Raw genomic sequence first — 19,929 nt, forward strand, 5'->3', positions numbered from 1 at the left:
CGTTTGTCTGTAACCTCGGCTCCGAACCGCTGACCAAAGCCAGCCAATATAAATGTCTTGGAATCGCAATAATCAGTGACTTCATCTGGAATAGTCATATGTCTAATGTATGTAACTCGTCTTTCAGGAAACTTTGTCTCCTCTGGCACAAACTAAAGCACGCTCCCTCTGGTACTAGATTACTGGCTTACACTTCACTCATCCGACCGAAACTAGAATATGCAGGCATTGTGTGGGATCCCTATAAGAAAACTAAAATTAACGCTTTAGAGATAATCCAACGTAAAGCTGTCAGGTAAATTTTTTCTAAATATAGACTAAGTGACTCTCCTACTAGCCTGATGAATCAACATAATATCCAAATGCTACAGCTACGTTGGAAAATACAAAGACTGAAATTTCCTTTTTTTTTTTTTGCTTAAAAACAACTTTTGGTCCCTCCTCCCACAAGCTCATGTTACACCACTTACAGCGCGTCGAACACGGCATCGTCACGCTGATTCTTTAACACCTTATAACACCCGAACTAACCTCTTTAAGTTTTCCTTCTTCCAGCGCACTATAACAGATTGGAACAGCCTGCCCTTATCACAATTGATAAGCACTGATTCTTTTGAACGCATGTGTCTTTGATGGTAACAGTATTGCTATGTCGGCAAGCTTTGCTACTGGCTTTCTTCTCTCTTTTTTTTCTTACACGTGAGTTTTGTTTGATACATTCCACGTCTACCTTATTCGATTATTTTCGGTATATTGCAATGTTCGCTCGTTCATCAACTTCTGGTACTTGTTGATTTGTTTTCTCTCGCGAGAATGGTTGCAAGTGCTCATATGTGCGTATCGCTTTTATTCCTGATGCCTTAAACTCCATCTGATGCTCTTATAATGTTTGTCAAGTTGTATTCCTTCAGTGAACCTTCTATTAATCTTTAGTCGTCGCTTTCATTTTTTTATCATTGCATCTGTTGCATTGCTTTTGTATTTGGTTTTCATGTCTGTATATACATATAGATATATATGAAAATATTTATGTATTCTGCCCCTCCGACTTGGGCCCCCATTTGGACCTGCAGTATTGTACAAATAAATAAATAAATAAAGATTTGCTGCCTAACTAAACTAACAAGCATGGTCTCACCCGCGCACGGGAAAGCATGAACACATCTCACTCGACGACCGCAGACACTTGCCGTCAAAACGCTGGTGGGAAGAAGAGCGGCAGCAGCAGCAACGAGCGAATGTCCCTTCGTGCTGCCTCTCGCTTCAATGCGAACTAAGCAGTGATGATACAGCGCACACGAAGCTATCAGCCCTCAGCGCGCCTAGGACTGTTGTGCCAGGCGGTTAAGGAGCTTCACCGGCAAACCTGCAGCTATGAAATGCTGTTGAACCTGTCGAGCTTTCTGCACGAACTATGCATACCGGCGAGCGTGCAGCAATGAAAGGCCATTCACGCGCCGTCGTCTTTTCAACGCCGAAGGTCTGGCGATGGCGCATGCGTCACATCAAGATGATTGACAAGTGGCTCTACGTCACGTGTTCGTCTGAGCTGATGAATGAGTCAGGTTTCCTGAGAAGAACCCCAAACTGTGAAGGGGTCTTCGGCATTGTATCACAGGCTAATCGCTGCAAAGTGCCTACGCTGTCGACTCCGACTTCGTGGTAACAGCACCGTCCCAATGCTTCTCATGAAATTGCACTGCATAGAGGGCGGGTCGAAGCTTGAACACCAGAGGCGGAGGCCGGCGGTGTAGTGCGTCACCAGGGGCGGGATGTTGTAGACGGTGCGACAGTCCTATTGGCCAGGATGAAAGACATTTAATTCCCTCGACGAGAGAAAGGGGGAAGTGAACTGATAAAAATCGGGGCTTGAGTGTCGTCTGGACGCTCGGAGATGTAAACGCTCGGACATGCGAAGACGTGAGCATGTAGACGGCTCCAAGAATCATGGACCCCTTTGTGTAAGATATCTTATACAGTTTTATCTAAAACCTTTTCCTGATCTCTTGGATGATCTCTCTGGATCTCTCCTTCTTGCGGCACTTGGCCCAGCACCATCGATCGAATCTTCGTGGCCGCTCGGATCCCCGACTTCACAGCAGTACCCACCGCAGATCGCTTTCAAAATAGGGCTCGAGCGGCAGCGTTCAGCCTCGCCATACGTAGCCGCCGTCGGAGTACTGCCAAACTGGTATCAACAGGTGCAATAGTCACGACGAACTGCTCTTTTACTCAAGCTGACGTTTTGTCATTCATGAAGCGCTGTCCTTTCCTTCAGCTGGTGAAAGCACTGCTGCTCAATTCAAGGCGGTGACTGGTGGGCTAGTTGTTTGATGAATACGAACAGCGCTAGTTCACGCGATCATGCAAGAAAGAGCGCATAGGTACAGCGGGGTCCATAGAACATTCCCTCACATATTGCGTAGGCAGTGGCACCGTCTATGATGCCTTGGGTGAACGCTCCGTGTTGTCTGCCAGGTACGCTCGGCGGCAGTTGGTGGTGGTTGTGGCGCGTGGTCTGCTTTGTATAACGCGGTGTCTTCTACGTTGCAAATGGTTCTGTGAGACGTGCTGACCTGATTTAAGTCGACATGGCGGCAGTTTCTGCTGGCGTTGGGGAATACTCAGTGCCATGTGGAGACCAGTTATGTATTTTTAAAGAATCGTGTCAAGAAAGTGCCCTTACTGCAACATTGTCACTATTATTATAAGCTGTGGTTCAGCAGCAACGAGTCGTTGAGAAATATACGTGATGATCGCAACAGCATGGTACCGCTCTGCTATGAAATAAATTCTGCTGTTTGCTTTGACAAGCGTTCAAATTATTTATTATTTGTAAATTCATTGCGCGACTATCTGGTTTGTTGGACGTGGTTCCCGCCCATGAATAAAATTGTTTTGTTTGTTATTGACGGCATATTGTACAATGTGAATCACACTTGTCGAGGGGTCGTTTGTCCGGCGGTAAACTGCACTAGCATCCGAAGCGGCGGCAGCTCCTATGTTATAGATCTTTGTGCTTGGTAGCACATGGTCCGAGCATGCGACATGACCATGCGTGGTATTAGTGGACCTTTAGCCCCTGTTTCTTTCCGCTTTTTTTTTTCATTTTTGCAAAATTTTGCGACCAAATCGGCCGATTTACTGCTCTGAACAAGCGTGATTCAAAAATGAAGGAAAACGGAATTCGAAAGGCCAGAAAAACAGTTCTTGTTCGTCACGGCCTCTACGACGCACTCACCCGTTTTACGGAAATTCTGTCCTCACAAAAATGTTGTCGCATTCTTTTTATGTGGTCCGGTTTGAATAAAACTACTTTACAGGACAAAGAGACAATGCCGAAGCACAAAACTTATACGCAGCATGCTAGTTCGCAAGCCGTAGTGATCGCTGCATTGAGCAACGCCATCGGCCTTATACAGCAGGCCAGCTTAGGCATAGCATATAGTAGGCTTTTTTCATTTCACTTTATTACCTTAAAAGGACACTAAAGCAAAACAATAAATCAACTTGGACTGATAAAGTATTCTTCGAAAACTTAATACAACTCTAATAAATAAATAGGTCAATTATTAGAAGAGAAAATGAAGTTCAAAGTTATTTTTTTTTAATTTCGCGCGAGAATCCCAACGTAAGCACTTCAGTGTGACGTCCCGACATTAAAGTAATTTTTCGTATTTGGGCCACTTTGGGTCAGTAAAAGTTCGCGAAACTTGCCATATTCAGTCTTGGGCTCCTTTAGAACACAATGTAGCCAATGTTTACCGCTAAAGAATTAACTGAGACCTGGAAGACGCTGTCAAAATTCATAACGTCACGGTGAGCTGGTGCGGGAACTTCAAGGTGGCATCACCACTCGCCTTCTCTGTTTTTCCTTTGTTTCTGGCTTACCAAGCGGATTCCCGGGGTAAGAGTGGTGTTTTCGGTATTGTGGAAGGGTAATCTACTGATACAGAAAAAATTATTTTTCGCTTTAGTGTCCCTTTAAGGAAGGGCTGGGGGTGTTACATAAGGGGTGGATATACAAAAAAAAATTTGACAAATTGTAGCTACATGTTAATTCCGCGACAGGCAGTCTGTTACTTTTTGAAGAAATAGTGTCGGGCATGTGATAGCAGCAATGCTGTGGGAAAGGTCATTCCAATCGGATGCTGCTCGTGGAAAAAATGAGGCGGAGAATGTAGTAGGTGTGGCCGGGCGACTTGAAGGGCGTGGTGGGTACGATGACATATGCGGGCTGGTGGGATGATGACGCTTGGACGGTCACGGATGCTGTAATAAAGCTTATGGAAGTGGGCTACAGATGCGACGCGACGACGTAGCGGGAGAGGCACTAGAGATGATTCTGCTTTTAAGGATGATACACTGGTGTGATACGAATAGGATGAATTAATAAATCTGGCAGCTCGATTCTGCACTGCTTCAAGTGTATAAGGTACATCTGATGCGGACCCCAGATGGCAGCGGCGTACTCAAGTTTTGGCCTGATAATGAATTTGTAAGTCGGCTACATTTAAATGTGCGAGAACGGCGCCGGTGGCTGACTTCGATATGCTATAACGATTAGCGCTTAGGTGATTGGGGGTTACTATTGGGTGGCCGTAGACAGCAGCACGTCAAGCGATCAGATGGTGAGAAGAGTTTCCCATTCACGCTGGTAATTCACATACACCGCTGCTCTTCGTCGAGTGGAAATCGATGCAGCCAAAATAGTTCACAACGTGTACACACACCGCGGCTGGTGATGCACGTCGCATGTTTGCGCAGCCCAGAAAAATTCCTGCATTCACTGCTGCATCCGAAGGCTAAACAGTGGTTTCCGGATGGCCCTGTATTAACCGACATCCCGCAATTGTTTTGCATAACCTAAAACATCTCCAAACGTTCCACAGTGCATGATGGCAACAAATCCAAGCAGAACTGCGCCGGCTCCCGTAAGCCAGCGAGGAAGAAAGCTCGTCGTGCGCCACCTTTGCTCCTCGTCCGATGAAAAAGTCTATATGTGCTCCTTGTTGCTTTGCCCGTCAGGTAGCACCGTTCATTTTGGAATTCTACATAAGTGGAATTGGAATATAAATACTTCGTCGTATACATAAACGAAGGAAAGCTTTACACAAGCACCCACCAAGATAACCTGACATCGAGCACTTTGGGACCACAATGAATATCAGGTGGTGCATGGAATCTGGAAAGGAGTAATGGTGCGAGCGCTAACGTTTGGAAATGCCATTTCTATGCTTAACATCGGATATCTTGTCGGGGTTGGAAGGTAACCAAAGATCGGTAGGCCGGTTGGCTATGGGAGCCCACGGTAAAACCGCAAATGAGGCAGTGCCGGGTGACATGGTTTGAGCCTCTTTTTAAGTCAGAGAAGCGCAGAGCAATATCAGTTTTGACGATATATTAACCAACATGGATCAAAATAAATCGGCAGTTGAAGTGCTCAAGTATCTGTACCTGAAAAGCGTAGACACAGAATGGAGTAAGATGTCAAGAAAGTTGACAACCAAGTATAGGGTAATTTAAAGTGTAAATAGACAACCAGAACTCATCTAACAGAAAGTGCGAGAAACCGAGACAGTGAATTGGATGCAAAGAATGGAAAGAAAGAGACCATGGAGATTGACAAGAAGGAGAAGAAACAAATTGGAAAGGAAAATTTGTACGATAACTCAAAGCGCAGTAGCTATGGTATTTGAGGCTCGAGCTGTTTGGCCAAGGACAAAAACATACCGAAGCAAATATTCGCAACAAGGCGAGGCCTGTGTATGCTGCCGTAAAAATCCGGAGACCACTCAGCACATTGTAATAGCATCCGAAGGGATTCACCCAGTGTGTCCCGTAAGTAACGTACAGCTTCCAGAAGCGCTTGGATTTAGAGTGAATGGAAGCATCAACCGGTCATCAGTCGAGACAAGCAAAACACGTTTAGGTGGGGGAAAAGCAGGGAAGAGATTGATACGGCCAGGATGTGTTACAAAGATGGCGCTACAATGTTGATAGAGAAGTTTTGAGGAAGAGAAAAAAGATTAAGGAGCTGTATACAAAAATGTTAAAATGAAAAGCTTGTATAGCATAGCTGATTAAATCAAGTAGCCTAGGTGACTATTTGTCACCGCCCCGTTTCAAAGGGGTTGCCGCTAAATCATCATCATCATCAATCATCATATTGTAGGCAGTCGTTTCATGGTCGACAGACGCTCGTTCACTGTTATTTTGGGTGAAAAGAACACTTAAAGATCTTGAGCCGGTCCTTCACAAGTACTTCACAGTGAGCATCCATATTGTCCATATAGCTGAAATAAATTCTTCGTACACACGTAGGAGAGAGTAGTACCCTACATGCTGCCGTGGTCATAGGCAGAGGAATGCATTTGCGCGCGTCCTGTGCCCTTCTACTACTGTTCTCATTGTGTTTGTAGCGCATTACCCCCATTTTTACAAGAGGACTGCGTTGCCAACAAATTAGCTGACGAAAAAAAAATTACGTGCTTCACAACAGGTCCTTTCAAGAAACTTACAAAGTTCAAGCTAACGCAACGTTCCTTTTGACCATCACAAAATGTACTTAGGTAAAAGACAAAAACTGCGCCTTCATTGTGGGTTAAACATGTTCCAATTACAGTCAGAGAAACATTTCAATAAATTACCACGGGTCAAGTGCCGTCTAGAATGCTTAGAAAAGATACCTGATTCAATATCTATCTATCTATCTATCTATCTATCTATCTATCTATCTATCTATCTATCTATCTATCTATCTATCTATCTATCTATCTATCTATCTATCTATCTATCTATCTATCTATCTATCATCTGCCTGTCTTTTCACTTTCACAGCCGAGGAAAACAGTCAAAATTGGTAAACGTCTACGCATCGCAGCTTGGCATGTTTGCCGTTCTCCTCGATTCCCGGCTTTGCGCGAATGGCGCTTCCCGAATCTCGGCCTTCGCTAAGGAGAGCCGAATGGGCTCTCTCCAAACACGCGGCCGTGTGCTTCGTTTTCTCCAGGCATTTTTTGCAAGAAACAGCCCGTAAAGGGAGGGAAGCAGCGGGCCAGCGGCCTAGCGAGCACCGGCCAACACAGGCGAAAGCAAGATTGATGAAGGTCGTTAGGAGAAATCTGTGGAGCCGTTGCAGAAGGAGGGCTTGCCAACGTTAGGGTTTGTTACGGCTTGGCACCTTTACACGCCGCATAGGCGGCTGCGATGGATCGTGACGCAAGCCGCTGCTGATTTTTTAATGGGAACCGTCAATTTCTATTGACCTGTTTTTTTTTTGTCTGTGTGTGTGTGTGTGTGTGTGTGTGTGTGTGTGTGTGTGTGTGTGTGTGTGTGTGTGTGTGTGTGTGTGTGCGTGTGCGTGTGCGTGTGCGTGTGCGTGTGTGTGTGTGTGTGTGTGTGTGTGTGTGTGTGTGTGTGTGTGTGTGTGTGTGCGCGTGCGCGCGGGCGTCTCTGTTGGGTTCAAGCAGTGTTTAGAGTTGTGTGATTGATGCATGATATTTTCTGTATGTAGTCCTTTCACTATTATTGCTTTACTCTCTTGGAGCCTCCAGACAACCTAAACGCAAGGAGCACGCTCATGTTTTCTCATGTGACATCTTAACACCTCTTCCACAGTGTCTTGTGGGGAATTTTGTGGGAAACAGGTGGTCCCTAAGCTCGGCCGGCCAGCGGGCCCCAGCCGCGGCTAGTCCGTTTGTCGTCTCCTGCTATCGCCGTTATGCTCCTTCGACACTCTTATAGCGAGGCTCACCACTACCACTCGCTCCGCAAAGCCAATATCTTCATAGTGGACCCGTCGGCTAAGAATGTGTTTGTGAATTAGTGCAGTTACTTTGAACTTAAACATGTTCCAGTTTTCTTCTACTGATTGTTCAGAATAAACAGCCAAAAACTTCGCCACAAATTAACTCAATTCGGTAATGGCAGCGAGAAAAAAATGGCTTCATGCCCTCGAGCGAGCGGAGCTCGTGGGGCACAACACGATGATGATGAACGATCGTCTGCTATGCGGATGAAAGAACAGTTCCAACATCTTCCCGCGCCCAGCATATGGCCTTATTCAACTTGCAATGGGTAGAACAGTTGAACAGGGCGTCTGACTTCGGATCCGTCCGGCAAACGGAGAGAACAGGGGCGGACCTTTCTATCACGTCCGTTATGTTGTTCTCGTATTCTTGCAATCATTCAAACTTGACGAGGACACTGTTTGTGGCCGATGAGAACTAAATTTCCATCCTTCAGCAAGTCAATGCGTTTCGCTTTGTAAAGGGCAAAGTTTCGCAATTCACCTATAGGTATTCATTCTTCCATCGATCCCAAAAGGTTTTCAGGTCTTCTCGTTTTTGCAACAGCCTGTTCAGCTGGACTTCGCTGTTAGCATCCACCGATATTTCGTAAGGTGGCAGAGATGCAATTCTTCGACCTTGTGCGCGAATTAATCTGTCCTTGTTGAAGTAAGATCGTGGATGCGTAATCTGGCTCATCAAGGGAATAAGCTATTTTTCAGAAAGGCACGTCAGTTCGTCGCTGAAGCATGTCTGTTGCTCGACATGTATCAGGTATCTTTCAGCCTCTTGAAGTTCTTCTGATGAAAGCTCCTGCGGTGACTTCTGTCCCCTTTCAGTTTATTCGTATGTCTTTACACCCAAGCTGTGACTCTTAACAGTTTAATACGAGAAACGAGCCGCTTCGTGTCAATTGTTCTCTCCAATGGTGGCTTCGTGCTAACAGCATAAGTACATGTTGTGTTAACACGTTCTATTATTTCTATTTTCATGTTTTGACAAAAGTGTTGTGGCCACGCTAAAAGATCGCTCATCCATTTCGGTCCATGCCACCACAGCTCTGCCTGCTGTAATCTGTCAGCTGAGAGTCCTTTTGTCAGTGAGTCTGCTGGATTTTCCTTGCCTGGGCAGAAGAGCCAAAAAGAAGAATCCGTTAGCTTGTGAATTTCGGCCACCCGTTTTCTGACGAAGGTCTTCCACGTCGTAGGTTCTTTTCGAATCTAGCCGAGCGTAACTTGCGCGTCGGACTAAACTGTTGCTTTCTTGAATACTAGGTCGCATTTCCTTGAAAGATAACGGTACATGCGTGCCGCTAGCAAAACAGCCATTAGCTCAAGTCGAGCCAGTGACATTGTTTTCATTGGCGCAACTGTTGTCTTTGCGAACAGCCGTGTACGTACAAGCATTGCCGGCAGAATCAAACATGGATGCGTAAGCAACTGCTCCGTATGCTGATTCGCTTATGTCGGGAAAGATGTGCAGAATCGTTTCGAAGATCGGACTTTCCATTTCGGCACCCAAAAATCTGGGGATGTGGAAGTCTTGAAGTTCAGCTACTCCTTGACTCCATTTGACCCAAGTTTCCGCTAGATAGGATGGTAAAGGTTCATCCTATTCGAGATTTGCTCTCCAAGGTCTTGCAAAAAAAAATATTTGCTCTCATACGAAAAGGAGACCTAAGGGGTCACAAAATCTTGCCACAGCTTGCAAAGCGAAACACTTGGTCACTGGATGAAAAATGCCAAGATGCTCACTGGATGGAAGAAGAAACTGTCACTGTCCTTATTCCCGGACAATCCAAGAACTTTGAGTGTTCCCGAAGGTGCACAAAGTGCTTGTTCCTGTGACGCAATTGAATCTTTAAAACTGGCAGTCACTGCAGGGTCATTGCTTTTCCACTTCAATATGTTCATAGACCCATCTCTGAATATGTTAATTATTTCGTCATGCATCCAATGGCATCTTCTGTTGTGTCAGCTCCAAGCAGAAGGTCGTCCATGTACATGAATTTTTGAGGCAGTAGATCTGTTGTTTTGTAGCTATTGCAGCTAGTGGTGTTGCAACGTGGCCATCACAAAAAAAAGGGCTTGAAGTGGCTCCGAATGGCGCTATGGTCTTCTTCCGGATTTCTTGTTCTGGTAAAGGTTGGCTTGTCCGAGGAGGCGTTGTAAACTAGAGGAATCGTAGTGAATCTCTGTCCTCTTCATGTAGGTCGGTTTGAAGGAAGGCCTTTTCGACATCTGCTGTCATAGCGACCTTGTATCCCCGGAAACGCAAAAGTAGTGTGGCTAAGTTTAGGAATCCCGGCGCGGCCCGGATTCCGAATTTTTGTTCAATGACTTCGCTCTACGTTCATGCGAGGGTGCGTCAAAAACGATGCGAATCTTTGTTGTAGTCCGGTCTTTCTTGATCCTCGCTCGATAAGTCATGTAGTTAAGTCGAAATTTGCTCGTGGAACCTGAATAGGATACTCTTTCCGCTGATTCTTCTTCCAGATGTACACGAATGGTTCTGCCGTATTTTTCAATAGGCTGTGGACTGTGGTCCTTTTTGAGTTGCGCATCAAAATGCCAAGGCGTTTATTGGCCACAGAGAAATTGTCTGCCAGGTCCACCAATTTCTTCCAAGGAAATCGAGCTTGATAGCAACCGTCCTTCTTAGTTATATTTTTCTCGAACTCTTGTAGCGCCACTTCGCTATCTAGCATGCTTTCCTCATCTGATCTGACAGGTAGACTTTCCAGGTCCCAATATCCAGTCAGAACCTCCGAAACAGTGTGCTCTTTTACGCAGGTTCAGAACACAATGGCGTTGGAACAGTGAATGGTGTTGCCTAGGAAAGGAAGTGGCCCATGCACACTCCATCCTAATTTATTGGGCACAGATTTTAGATCCTTCCATTTCTTCCACACGGTTTTCACGTCACCAGTCACAAATTGTCTGTAATAGTCTGAACCTATAAGTATATAGCTACAGAATTTCAGTTGTCTCTATCTAAAGAAACGGCTCGTGTATCCAATCCAATATCTTCCATCTTTATAACCTCTTCATCTGAAATGGGAATGTGCTTGCTACAGATGTCCTCCACTTCTAAAGCTGCGATTTCAATAGGTTTATCCGTATTTTCTGGAAAGACGATCAGGGACTCTTCTCATTGCTTTCTCAGTATTCTCTCCAGCGAAAACTCCTACAGTCACCGTTTGCTCTTGCAGAAACTGACAGCCGAGTGTGCGTTGTTAGATGCGGGCCAATAATTGGTCACTTAAGCATTGGTCAAGTTCTTCAACCGCAACCACTTATGGTTCCGCAACGAATTATGATTCGCGGGTGCGCGTCGACCATGCTATCAGGCTCGTCAAACAGGTTGGCAATCCCACCCTCGTGTTCCGCGCGTGGAGCTTTTGTCTCAACCCCCGCCTGCGTGACGCTACCGGAAAGTGCAACGGGACGCCGGCACGGTTCAAGGTGGTTGACCTTGTTCCCGAGGAACGCTGTTTTGCAGCTATGGAAGGCAGTTCAAGACAACCCACCCCCTCCAGCTGAGCGCTTCCAGGCGAGGAGGCAACGCCGGAGGCAAGTCAACCATCGGAGAATAGAGCCTTTGGAGAGGCCCCAATTGGCCGAACATGACGCCACTTGCACGGGCCGGGCCATACGATTGGATGAAAATGACGACACCTGTACGGTCCCTACGATTGGAGGAAAATGACGACACTTGAGCGGACTCGACGATTGGCTGTAAATGATGTGACCCCGGCAGACCTAAGGGGTTATACGCGAGGGACCGATCGAGAAGAGAGACGTTCTTCTTGCCGCGGGCCGCAGCGTCCGATTTGCTGCCACCGTAACGATGGCTCTTTTAGTGTATATTTGCGTTGTTCTAATCCTGTAAATAATGTAAATAAACCTTCAGTTATCTAAGTCCCCGTCAACGTCGCCCAACTCCCGCGCGCAACGGCAAAGTCTAATAACTGGGTGGCAGCGGTGAGATGGAACCCGGCAGCCAACAAGAAACCCAATAACGTGATGTATCTATGGTAATAAGCTGGTCTGACTTCCGCCGTCGAAGTTTTGAAAATGCCGTTCCTGCCACTCTCGCCGTTAAGGACTGTAATAATATAACGGGGCTCGCTTGTTGAGATAGAAGATCAACTGCTGGCACTAAAGCCTCTTTCTTTTCCTCCTTGAAGTCGGGGTTACACATCGAAGTGACATGACGTCGAGAACATCTATCAGATCTTCGTCTTCCTCTACAGTTCCTTGCCATATGACCTTGTTTTAGACCTCTAAAACAACGCCCGGCTTTGGTGAGAATCTGTTTCTGGTATGTCAAACTCACTTCTTTGTTGTCCCACACTTCGGCACGATGCTTAGATGATTTGCAAAACAAGCATAGGTCGGGCTTCTCCAACACACTTTGTAGAGCAGCTGCTGATGGCACGTTGCGATGCTGAACAGATCGCTATGTGTCTCTATTTTTCTGGACGACTTCTGGCGTTTTCAGAGACGCATATGCTGGTACAGCTCCTCGGCACTGAAGTTGATGATCGAAGTACTCCAAAAGACTTTGTAACTCTTTCTCTGCTTTCGTCATCGGTGCTCTGAGTCAATGCCGCTGTGGACACGGTCGTCGGCTTGTAAATCTCGTGAAATTTAAGCAGTAAGTCTGACGGTAAGACTCGTAAGAGAATCTCCCATTACATGGAACAGTACGTTGAAGGGCTTGTTCCAAGAGCTTTGAGACACCTTACATGCACCTGTATTTGGTCATAAGGTCTCAAAGTTGAGTAATGTTCCAAGACGACGAGCCAAGTCTCAAATCTAAAAGACTTTGAGGTGCTCTTGAACGATTATACTTTCATCTCCGAAGACTTTCTTGAGAATATCTGTGGCGTCCTGTTGGCACTGTTCAGTTGTCTGCAGTCCAGATATGGCCAAAGCGGCCGCTCCACCAAGTAGAGTGCTCAGATAATTAAATTTGTCAGCAGTGCTGAGCTCTTCCTTGTGCACTGCCGTCCAAAACTTTCCAAAACGGTGCCACTGCTTTCAGTTACCATTGAATTTCACTAGTTCCAACTGCGGTAGTCTAGACTTGACACTGGCTGAAGCTTGGGACGTGCGGCTGTTATGAAGTTCGAAACGAAGTTTTGTTGTCCATGTAACAACCTTGTCTCCATATTTGCTCGCGTCTAACGTCTCACTGTCGATTAGATCGTCAGGCGTCTCGTTTAGAATTTTCTCATCTGTTCTTGTTATCTGTAGGTAGAGTGCATCAATCCGATCATGTAAAATGCTGACCTGTGATGTTGATAGCTCTTGCTGTTCTCGTAGAATGCCTTCCGCTTCTTTTAGGATGGCGTCCACTTGCGAGCGTAGGCACTGGCGTCGTCGGAGTAGCCGTTCTATGACTCAGTGGTAGCCGGGAATTCTCCGGCAAATGCACAGGTATCGCAGCGCGATAGCGTGAATCGATGAGCTTGACATCATTCAGAGGAACCCGGGTTTCGGCATCATGTGGTGGACCTCAATGTCGGCCGGCTACCATGCTGTCGTGATTAAACAGCGACGGCACGTCCGAATAGCATACTCTTCTTTTAATGGAACAGCGAATAAAAAAATGGCTTCATGCCCTCGAGTGAGCGGAGCTCGTGAGCCACAAAACGATGATGATGAACGATAGTCTGCTAGACGGATGAAAGAACAGTTCCAACAGTAGCACTGTAATTGGCCTTGTTATAGTCATGGATTATTTTGAAGAGGCTACATGAGAGTGCGTGTGACAACGTAAGAGTAAAGTGCAGAGCGTCATGGTCACTTAAACCCGGTAGATGCCTGATAGGCGATACGATATCATCCGATCATGTTAGGACGAGGTCTAAGAGAGGTGACGTGGTGGACGTGACACATTTTGGAAAATAAATGTTTTGAATTATGTGATAATCTGAACAAACAGTGATGAAATGGTTCGACTATGGCGATGAAAGACGCGAAATAGGATTTGACTCGGGCCAAGCGATATCAGGAATATTTAAATCTCCCATAAGTATTGCGTGAGTTCCTGGACATCGAACCCTAATTTGACTGAGGCAGTCATAGAGTTCATCAACAAAGGGTTCTGAGCACAACGAACAGCGGTAACAAGCACCTACAAAAAAACTTCTTAAAGTTTACTGTGTGACAGCACAATGCAGATTCTATGTTAGTAGCAATACGAATGCGGTAAGTAAAACGCCTCCACCAGTTATGTTTACATGCTCATTTCGAAAGACATGGCATCTCTTGCTACAAAGGAATAATTCATTCAGCATTTGTGATGTTATCCGTCAACTATGTCTCGACAAGGGCAATTATTTCGGTCTCACAGTTGCTAATTAGTGCACTAAGTTTATCCCGTTTTCTGAAAATACTGTGAATATTAGTATAGAGAACAGATATTACAATTGTATAAGTGCTGAGATAACCCTATAAGTGCTCCCAGAGACCTTTCGACTTGAAAATCGCCGCAGCGCTGTTGTTGCTATATGTGCCTTTGCGTAAGAAAACGCAGTGCATCCCGTAGACGATGAGGCAAAGTTAACGTAGAATTTATTCCATCTAAGGCGCAACAAAGAAATATCTAAATAAAGGTGCTACGTCACCTACCAAGTCACTTTAGATGAGCCAAACGGGACGACCCGATTCGCCGGGTTTGTGGCTCATGAAGGGCGCTCATATGAATAATAACTACGACATCCAACTTTCTCAGGCAGCACGTCCAAACTTCTCTGAGAAGAAAATGCTAGAAAATATTGAAATACTCTCACCTCACCAACAGCCTAGTGCATTCCAGTACATTTTCAGAGCGAGCCGGCTTCCCCGTACATCAGACTTGGCAAGTGCCTACTTAAGCATTCCGACGCCTAAATTATTCCCGCCGGCGCTAATCCCCATCCCAGTGCCTCGGCTCTCAACGTGGCTGCAATGCGTGCAGTGGGCGCGAAGCCGGCGACTACGCAGGTGCTGTAATCTGCGACAATGGCACGCACGAAGCGAGGGAGCTTCTTAATTTGCCATCGATTATTTCCGCTTTTCGCTCAGTTTCATCGGTTTTAACCTTTGTAACAGGCTTTCGGCCATGTCTCTGGAAGACAGTTTTCTTCCATCAGCGCAGCTTCAATAAAGCGCTCAGTAATTGCAGCAACGCTCACGAGGTGGAGCTTATTTCTAAAGACGAAAACAGGCAAATCTTGGTGAAACGCCTATACATTCGCGGCCTTATTTTGAGAGAGCCTCCGCCACGACGACCGTACATTGTTAGGAAATCCTTTAAGAAGACCGAACGAGCGCTTGTTATCAACTGTTCCTAGCAATTAATGCACACCAACTGGCCCAGTTTGCTATTTTAATCCACGGCCACATGTACATCGAACGAACAACAACGTCATCTTCCACTCCTGTTGCAACATCCGGCCTCCCTAGTCTTAATTTCTCACTCTTATTCGCGCTTTCAGTTAATTCAACTGTCACTGGTGGCAGGTGGTCTGTGGCATTTCTAATGGAAGCTAAGCATGCACATAATCAGTATGACATACTCAACGGGGCTGCACGTCTCACTGCCGTCCGTCGTAAAAAGATGTTCTTAATGAATCAACGCGCGGTCTCATAGAACTCTCTAAGGCAGCTCTTAATTATGCCATTGGCCTTACTCAATCCATTCCTTCGGGGAATGGCAACGTCAAATTAACGAAAGTATCGCTTGTTTCCATCGACAATTTTGCTTCGCGCACACTCTTGAAGTGCGCATTCGTGCCTCCCCTGAATGGGCAAGACAGCTTGTGTCACTCTCAACGCTCTTGAGGACGCAATGGGTTCAACCAACTGAAGCGACCAGTCTTGCCGAGCGCACGAGAGCGCGCTATTCCACGCACGCTCTCCGACCGCTCTGCTGCGCTGAATTAGTGACGCGGATGGGATCGGTTGAGTAGCTCCTTTCGTTGTTTCCGCAACAAGCTCCTCTCGTCCGAAAAGACAGGTTCTCGGCGGCCTGTTACCAACCCGTGGCCGCATTTGCTATGGCGCGCCAACTCTTCGCAGTTGCGCAAGAAGACGACTCGAGCCTTTGGAATCAACTGCGAAGTCCTTACAAACCTTCGAGCCCACAATCTGTACGCGCTTCTCGGGTAAATTAATTAGGCGAAGCTCTGCCGGCTAAGAACGCCTGTGCTCTTCACAGCGTTTCTTTCACACAGTTGCAAGTGCACGCTACGCATTTGTTCGGGCTGGTAGGGAGAACTGCTGCTAGAGAGATGCTCCACGTGTTGGCGCAAACAAGCTCCGGCGCACTCGAGTTATTTGCGGCTCCTTCATGCAACATAATTGCGCTCATGTGGCTCGGTGTGGTCATGCTCGTCGCGGCGGAGCCTCTGCAAGACCACGAAACAGGGCGCGTGTGAATAGCCTGTTCGAAGCGCCCACGCAGTCCGCCCCAGTGCTTTACAGAGTGACCTGGCAAGCGAGCGAGCAGTCACTCGGCGAAGCAGTTATTAGCAAGCGAGCGAGGATGAAATATCACAATGCGTCGCAAAATGAGACGACAGACATGAAGTCAAGGGATGCTTTGGGACGCGTTTTTTTTTTATTGAACTCTATAATTACCCACATATAGCAATTACCTTTTTGCAATAAAGTTTACTTTCCTAATACAATAACATAACGAGGCTGATAATGTAGCAACCAGTCAGTCAATCAATTATTTTTAACGGGGTCAGGAACAACCTTAAGGTCATAAGGCTGGTTTGTACGAGACGATAATCATAGTAATATTATTAATGATAGTATAGAATTGACAATATATTGAAAGGTATGTTGAAATATGTGGCAGTGGTTTTTATACTCTTTCCTTGATTCTCCATCCTTTAAATCATTCATCATTCAAAATATTGTATCACGGCACTTCTGCAAACCTGTTGCAACATCACCTTGTGGCCAAAAGGCAGCTAGCAGTATTCTACAAATAAATAAAGATTCAGGCGACAATACTTAGAACGTTGCGGAAATCTCGCTTTGTTGTACGGTATTGTAAAATGAGATTTGCTAATGCTATTAGACATGTCTATGTCCGGAACCTTTAATGAGCTTTCTGAAAATGCCTTTTCTTTTGTGCAACTACGAAACGTAGTTTAAGCAAAATGTTAGTCATTGTGAATCTGCAATATTACCATCACTATTGTTTTGATAGATTAGGCCTTGTTTTGTTTTCTCACTGGTGTAAGTGAGCTGGATCCCTCTTCTTTAGAACTTTTTGTATTCTATTGATCAGTGCCAGATTTTTGCAATGTTAATGGCATTTTCGACTTGCCATCTGCCCATATTCCGGGCCGAATCACGAAAGCAACTTCTTGGCTTTGACAGTCCTGTTTGCGATGTAGTAGTGGCGTGCGATGACAATAAACATCATTATTATTATTATTATTATTATTATTATTATTATTATTATTATTATTATTATTATTATTATTATTATTATTATTATTATTATTTCTTCGCAAGATGGCGCATAGTACGGACGTTTGTATTCTGTGCTCAGCCTTTTTACGGCATACAGCAGTTTCATCGCTGTATTCCATGCGAAAAACGTGCCCACGTGAAGTGTATTGCATGGCCCGACGAGGACCTCGAGCTTCTGAAGTCAGGTGAGAAAGCTTTCACGTGTAACCAGAACGTCGACCCCGACGACTTTCCAGCGGTTAGGCTTAGCGATGCCAACACGCCCGGTGCTTCCCCATCGGCGACCCCTCCCCTGGGCGGCGTCGCTCTCGTCGGGACCGGTTTTGAGGCGGTCGGTGACATGGCTGCTCCCCGTGGCCTTCTCCTCCAGGCGCTCGAGGGAATATCCTTCCTCAGCGATGAAGTGGCGCGGCTGCAGAGTGACAACGAGCGTCTGCACAGGGAAAACGCGCTGGCATCCAATCAGCAGGCCGAGACTATATACTCCGTTTCATTCATCAGGTACAACGCTGTGGAAGCTACGTAACAAGTACGGTCATTAAAATGTATCCCTCCGCGCGTTCCGTCTATGCTTCGCTGCGCGCCAGCCGCGTTTGCCTGCGCGAGCTTGCATGTGAGGCTACCGTGACAGGCTGCAAATAAAGAACAACCGAAAACCAAATTGATCTAAAACAACGTGTTAGCAGCCGTATGAGTACATGGTTTGCTTATTTATAAGAGAAATTTTATTTTTGCGTTCAGAACTGATCTTACATATAGAACATTTTCACAAAATTCGGTCAATAAACACCGAACTAGTTCGAAGTGCGAACGCAGCCACTGCAAAAAGTATCTCTAGCCTCCACAACGTTGCACCTGATGTATGAAACGGAGTATAGGTGTGCTACGGGTCGAGGTGCGTTCCCTGCTTGATGCGCTTGGCAAGCCGTCGTCACCCATTTCTCATACTGTGTTGCCGCTCGCTCCACCCGTCCAAGAAAACAAGAAAACGTATGCTGCGACCGTCCGGACTGCTTCGCCGAGTGCTGCCACCGTTGGCCATCTCTCCAAGGCAACACGGAGGGAACGTCGGCCTGCCTGTTTTGGAGCTGGGGAGAGCAAGGGAATATCTGTAGCGAAACGCGCCCCGCGACCGAAAGCCCTTTTTGTGTCCAGGCTCACTGATAATACCACGCCTGCTGATCTGACTTCTCACCTCTCAAACGTCGGAGCACCGCCGATGGCCTGCAAAGGCCTCAAGACGAGGCATAATTCGTATGGCTCGTTCCTCGTCTGCGCTGATGAAGCCGTCGATGATGAAGCGCTTAAGCACCTGAACGACCCATCTATGGGGCCAATGGGATGCCTATTCAAGCCGTTCCGTGGAGTGCTACACGACGGCATGCTTCATGCTACTGAGAAGACCCCAAAATATCAAAGTGCCGTTAATAATCTGGACATTTTCTACCAAAATGTTCGTGGAATTCGCACCAAGCAACGTGAATTTTTCGCCAATGTCATTTCGGCTTCCTTTCCCACTTTTCTTATTTCCGAAACTTCGCTCTGCAGTGAAATTTCCTCTTCAGGTATTTTTTCCGCCGTATTACAACGTCTTTCGATGTGACCGGGATTTCAGTGGAGTTAAACAAAAAGGTGGTGGCGTACTTATTGCTGTTGACTGTTCACTGAGATCTGTAAGACGCAGCCACATAGAACGTGTACAGGGATCGATTTGGCTTGAAGTCAGCCTAGCGCGCTGTGAAAAATTCTTAATCGGAACCTTCTACGTTCCACTGAATATTTCTCCTGTTTTGTTTGATGAGGTCCTCTCTTCTAATGAAAGTGTCTTATCCTCCCATAGCACACACCAGGAATTGATTGGAACACGCTTACATATTCTCATTATAATCATAGATAGAAAACAAATGCAGCCTGCTAGACTTTCTGTCCTGTTCTCTTCGGCAGCACAACTTGATCGCTAATTCCTGTGGCAACGTTTTAGAGCTTTGCCTCTCGAACACTCAAGTTATAGATGTCTCCTGTTCTGACATTTTCCTTGTGCGTCCCGACAAGTTTCACCCTTCACTTAAGATAACTGCCTCTATGTCAGCCTTGAGGCAGAGCTCCTCCACTGGCATGAATGAATATTCTCGCTTTGCTTTCAAGCGGGGTGATTATGTTGGCTTGTGTGATGTCTTGTCCACCAGCGATTGGTCCCTGAGGACAGACAAAATCAATGTTGATGACCAAATATATCAGTTTACGGAATTTGTTTTGAGTGGTTTGCACAAATAGATTCCTCAGTACAGTCTTAAGCGCTCTAAATATCCCCACTGGTTCTCATCTGAACTTTATAAGTGACCTAAACTGCCCTTTATAACTGCCCAACGCACACGGCGTTGCGACTGTGAGAAAAGCGTTCTTTACTAGGCGTTCGCCATTATATAGTTTTCTAGAGCAGCAGTGTTGCCAGACGTCCTTGGCGCCCAGCCCCCTACCGGTACATCTTCCCTTCTTTGGCGAAGCTGTTCATGGCATGGAGGTCACATAGCCTCGCAGGTAGCCTGGAGGCCTTCGCACTCGAGTAAAACGTCGTAAGAGCGGAGTCGTAGGGTTCACATTTGGTGGTAGCGCAGAAGTGGGGTTGTGGTCTCCTGTAGTGTGCTCCTGTGATT

The sequence above is a fragment of the Dermacentor silvarum genome, chromosome 11 (assembly GCF_013339745.2).
Source record: "Dermacentor silvarum isolate Dsil-2018 chromosome 11, BIME_Dsil_1.4, whole genome shotgun sequence".
Taxonomy (NCBI): domain Eukaryota; kingdom Metazoa; phylum Arthropoda; class Arachnida; order Ixodida; family Ixodidae; genus Dermacentor; species Dermacentor silvarum.